Below are 6,000 nucleotides of genomic sequence, written 5' to 3' on the forward strand. Positions count from 1 at the left end.
ATGGGAGAGCTGCCTTAAGAAAAGAAATCATGATCTATAGTCACATGGTGCATGCTGTATCTGTTAGGTAAGGTACCCTGGTTCCAAAACGCTGTCAGTCAAAATTAAGCTGAGAAATATAAATAATTTAAAAATAAAATAGATTTTCACAGATGCTTTTTGTCTAAAGTGACTCGCATTTTTCTCCATGCAGGCAAGAGGATAGATTTGTGGTTCGGTGTGTGGTTTGAGGACTCGGCTAGTTGTTGAACCCAGTGATTAATGGCTGACCTGCTCTACCACCTGAGCTTTGTATTTATATATGTATACACAGATTGGTTGTGGGAGGGGGGCTCAGATGGATAGGCTGTTTATTTTATCAGTTTTGTCCAATAAGAGAATGCTCTTGGCACAAAGTAACGGTCCCTAAGTTCAGCCACACTCAACTCAAATGCAACTCATTGACTTGACAGTTACAAAAAACAGAGTTGCCAGAGCAATTATGTTGGCCATAACACAATTATATTCATTATGCATGTACAACTTCCAGAATCTAAACTTTAACCAGGCCAGAGAGAAGGGAAAGGGGGTGGGTCGCGGTGATCAGGTCAGAGTAAATTTGCTGAACAAATGACAGAAAGGCCGTGCACTCGGGTGATGATGGGGCAGCCTCCTGCACAAATAACGTAGAATAATTAGAGCTGCACTTGTGACCCTAGTGCCAAGGTTAGCACGATGGTTGGCCCAAGTTTGCAGTGCGATGTGTCAGCCAGCTGGGCTAGGCTACAGTGAGTTTTGGGGGAGGCAGTGCATTAAGGTTGGGCAAACAGTGTTGTTTGATCTGCTGATTGGGCTAGGACAAGCTGGGTGGATGTCAACACGAGGGTGGCGTTTACAGCCTGCTGCCGCTCAGTGTCACCTGTGTGACCAACGCTCTGCATTAGAGCTGATCCTCAAGGACAATAAATCTTTTACATGTGACCAAAGCTAATGCAGAATTCCTACAGCTCATCTTTATCTGCCTTTTCATTCGTATTTCACAGATAAATCTGACAGCAGGGGCAAGCAGGCCTGCCCTCAGGGTCCTTCTGCATCAGCCAGAGGGATGCTTGAGTGATTAAAAAGTGATTGTCAAAAGTGGAATAGTTCACTGGCTGTGTGAAATGTAATGATCGGCTGTTAGATGGACTAGTGTGCCCCCCCTCCCCGTTCAGGGCCCTTGAATTCGGGCCCCTGGGACACATTGTAAAGATGACACCACATTTTTCCTTCACGCACTCTGAGGATGAAAGCGCTGAAGCATGAAGGGCAGGACTGTGAAGAGGAGCTGTAATGAGGAAAGCAGGTGAGGTATTTAGCCAAAGTTTCACAGCTATTAAAGTGCCAACACACTGGACCCTCACGGTGCTGGTGCTTCCGAGGAATCAGCATTTAGAGACAGACGGATGTTTGGCTTATAGAAGTTGTTGATGGTGGAGTAGTAGGGTGGGATTACATTAGCGGGTTTTAAATTAGCAGAATAACCCAGATGTTCTTAGATGTCATATTTATTTATTTACATCAAACTGAACGCTTTTGTTTTACTTTCTCTATCTTAGCTCACAGAAAACGTACGTTATTACGGTTGGTGCTCATATTGTAGGGACTGTAAGTCACAAAGTAGGCGTGCTCTGAAACATACCCTGCTTTATCCTACTGGATACTCATAGCATGAATTGAACATCATGTTATGTTTACTTAAACTTGAAACTAGCGATTGAGATCGTAAGCATATCACGAAAACGTCTCCTGAGGCCATGAAACAAGAGACCCGAGGGTTATTTTCCCAAAGACCTCTTACCACTACAAGAGTCCCCCCGCTGTCCATCTCTTACATACAGTCTATGGTTCCTCATCTAAGTAACACGTGTGGTTATTTTTACACCGTATTACGTCTATTCTACCTTCTTTTTCTGCTAGAGTTTCATTAGTAAAATGGGAACAGCTGACCAGGATATGTCTTTGAGCAACTGCTTTCTTTCATCTGAGCAATATCTAAAATTACAAACATCCCATGTCAGAGTGATGCAGAAAGAATTACTCCTAGGCTGGATGATTGCAACTGCTTATTATGAGGCTGTTTTAAAAGCTTCCTGAAATCCTGAGTTAATACAAAACACGTCAGATAAAGTACTGTCAGGAGCTAGAAAGAGTGCCCTACTAAAATCTTTCTCCTCACATCATAACTTGAAGACCTCGTAGTAACATGTTATCCCAGTAGAGCCTGCGGGCTTATTAGTGGTTCCTTGTTTCTGAAAGTAGGATGGGAGGCAGAGGCTCTCCTGTGGACCCAGCTCCCAGTTTGGATTTAGGAGACAGGCGCCCTCTCTACTTTTAAGATTAGGCTTCAAAGGTTCCTGAGTGATAACTCTTATAGACAAAAGTATTATGTTACAACTCTTAGTCTTTGAATTCTGGTGATTTTCAGTCCCATTGCCACATGTGCATAAAGTCAAGCACCTGGCTAGGCAGCGCGCCTTTACAAGCATTAGTGAAAGAAGGGGTTGTTTTAAGCAGCTCGCTGAATTGGAGTGTGGCACCATAATAGCATGCCACCATTACAATAAGTCACTTTATGAAATTTCTTCCCTTCTAGATAGATCAACTGTAAGTCATACTATTGCAAAGTCAAAGGGTTTAAGGACCACAAAACCTCAGCCACAAAGTGGCAGAGCACATATTGTTACAGAGTCATCAAGTGCTGAGCCACATGATGCTTAAAAGTCTCCTGCTGACTCAATAACTGCACAGATCCAAACCTCTGACATTAACATCAGCACAGAAAACTGTGCCGCAGGAGCTTCGTGGGATTGTTTTTTCATGACCGAGGAGCTTCTGTAGGAGTAACATGTGGGCTGCTCACCAGTTTTGTGTATAAGCCTTGGACCAGGTGACCCTGAACCACCCATTAGTTAGGCTGCAATAGGCTCCAACTGCGAGGGAACTTCCCATCATGCACTGAGCGCTTTTTCTCCACTTCCATCTTTTCACTCCCCGTGTGTGATTGTTGGAGCATTCCCTCTAATATTAAACAGTAATTAATACAAAAAGAAATAAAAAAGGACAGGGAAAAAGGAATGCTCCTAAAGCAAATAAAAATCTAAACATTTCAAGACAGAAGCTTGACATTTATGTCTTTATGTGATGTATAAAGTCATCCCCAAGCCTGACTCAGTGCATGCTATAGCTTACTTTCCCCCCTCTTTCCACTTCTTTCAAAATGAGACGTCCAAGCTGTTGTTGCAGGAAAGAATTTCTTTTATGTTGTTGTTTTTTTGTATAAATTTTGATCAACGTTTTTAGCTACATGTAAAGTACGATTGACTGTATGTCAAACAATCCTGAATTGGATAAACAAGTAAGAAAACGGATGGATGTCAAACAAAAAGGCCACTTTCAGAACGTGTCCGTCTTTTCTGTTCTCCCTGATTTGTGACCTTTGGACAGAGCTGTTGCAGAGCGTCTTTCACACAAACACCTGCATTATTCCAGCAGGATGTGATGTACTGATTGTATTTACAAGCGCACAACCCAGACTCCACAGTTACACTAACATGATAAACACACCTGCCGGCTGATGGCAGAATGGCCTCACAGTGTTTGTCAGTGTAAGACTGCCGGATGTTAAATCAATAAACTACCTCAGTGCAAAAAAAGAGAAGACGTCCGATCCAGCCCACAGAGTGGAAGAATGTTACTCATTCTGGCCACTAAAATTTTCCGCTTGGCTGAATCATATCTCATCCGAATGGTATTCTGAGCTGTTTTTGATGATCTCCAAGTGCAATCATTTGAAAATGCAGCACGGCGTCACTTAATGGGGATAAGCCAGATCCTTATGTATTTTGAAGAAAGTTCATAAATAACGACACAAAGTGAGAATTTCACATTTTAACAAAACAAGCTCAGATTCTTCATTGTGGCTGTCACACAGTGTTTAGTTTATTTTATAAAGATTTTTAAGCTCTTAAAGAGACATAATTATCATTATTTAATGATATTTCTACAGATAATATTATCCCACTTATGCTTGTTTAATTTATATGGAAGATTGTTTGTATTCATCTGATTTAATTTGGCACACATTTCATCTGTTTTTAATATGCACTGTATAACTTTTTAGTGCTTTTAGTCCTTTTTATCTCAATATTTAGGTTACAGTGGAACCTTGGAGATGATGTCACTGAAGACAAAATGTGAAAAAATAAAGTAAAACACACACAGGACACCAAAAAGGGGAAAGAATTAGTTAACTAATACCACTAGAGGGACCCAGGGGTCACCGAACAGCAGAGTGGTAACAAAGGTGACTTATCAGTACGACTACAAAAGGTCACGGGCTCATTTATACTCTTCTTCTCTGTTTTATCGAATCTTGTTCTTCACAGGCAAATATTCAAGGCTTTTGGGTGCATTTGCATTGTCCAGCAGGTGCACCGCACACAAATGCGACTCACATGACTCGTGTAACACTGGAACACTTCCCTAACAGAATAAGCTATCGAGCAGGACGGTTTCTCTGACGCGGCATTATTTATGCTCCACACATCTCGTTCCATGCACAGAGAAGTGCCGTGAATGACGTTTCCACGTGAAGGTTTGAATCTCACCGGTCTAACAGAACAACTGGGGACTTCATTTTAATTGACTGTGACCAAAATTCCCACAACAGAAATTCAGCTACACATCATCCATAAGCTGTCATAACCGGGCTGCTTTGTAATGGTTTCCTATGGGCTCCATTACTGGCACTAGAATTGCCTGAGCAAAAGAAAAATGGGTGTGTTGTTGACTCCCTTCGCCTGTTTTACACATCTAACTACACCTGGAGCGGCATCTGCGGACTGCTGAGAGGAAAGCCGAGCACCATCATTACATGGTGTGCTACAGCCTGATAATGGGGCCATAATGCTGCACTGTAAGACAGAAAGGGTTGGCTGTGTGCTGGACCAAAGCAAAGCTCATCTGTTGGACAGTGAAGTAAGAATTACAAATTTGATTGGGGTTAACACCCAACCAGCATGTCAGTTTCAAGGCTGCTTGTCTGGCCCTGCTCAGTTTGCACTTGTGTTGCAGTGTGTGTCAAAATGACTGTCAGGACCCGGGGTTTCCCAGCAGACCATTACCCTGTAATGACATCAGCGATGTTATTCTCGTTGTCTTTGAAAGGTTTTAATGTTCAGGCTTGAACTGTGCATGAAGGCCGCAGTGGAAAATGTAGGTAATGTGTTGCCTTTAAGTAGAGATCAGTGTCACATCTACACAAAATTGCTCCACTGATGGGGCTGCACTTGTCTGGAAAGAAAGAATACACATTTACACGGGATGGAGTAACTTAAAATGCACAGAAAGCCTGAAAATCACTGCATTCTCCAAGCTGCAAACAATTACATGATGATATTTTCCACGAGTGTTTTTGTCATAAATAAGAAATAATTACAAATAAATAAACACAACAGATGACAGATGACAACCGGCCTTATTGCCGTGTTTGGAAACAGCACCTGACACGCTACAGCACGCCGCACCGATCTGCTTCTCACGCCCATCGTCTCATTTACATGATCAAGGCTCTTTTTAACACATCAGCTCGCAGCCTAATGAGCCAGAGTCCAGAAAACACTTCAGCACCGTGTGCAGAAGTATGAGTCCTTTACAAGTCCATTCAGTCTCGTGCCAGTGTGCCTCTCTGTGGCAACAATGACGACCCTCTTTCTCGTCTTTGCCCCAAAAACAATGGCTCTCAATTACCAGTCAATAACAAATTAGAATTTTAAAAGCTTCCAAGAACAAAGTAGTGGATAAGACTAAGAAAGCCTGAGGTGTGTGACCTGGTGAGAAGTCTGCAGATGTCTGTCGGCACACTCTCTCCTGCTGGCTGGCTGTCTGTTCTTGACATGCAGTGAGAGGAGAAGGAGGAAAAAAAGTCTGAACCACCTCCTCGCTGAAGCCTGTACGCTCAGGGTGCCCCGTGTTCCTCCG

Source organism: Aulonocara sp. 'chitande type north' Nkhata Bay, linkage group LG16, assembly GCF_057382095.1.
Source record: "Aulonocara sp. 'chitande type north' Nkhata Bay isolate Kocher_YH1m ecotype deep benthic linkage group LG16, A_spYH_male_GT1.1, whole genome shotgun sequence".
NCBI classification, from domain to species: domain Eukaryota; kingdom Metazoa; phylum Chordata; class Actinopteri; order Cichliformes; family Cichlidae; genus Aulonocara; species Aulonocara sp. 'chitande type north' Nkhata Bay.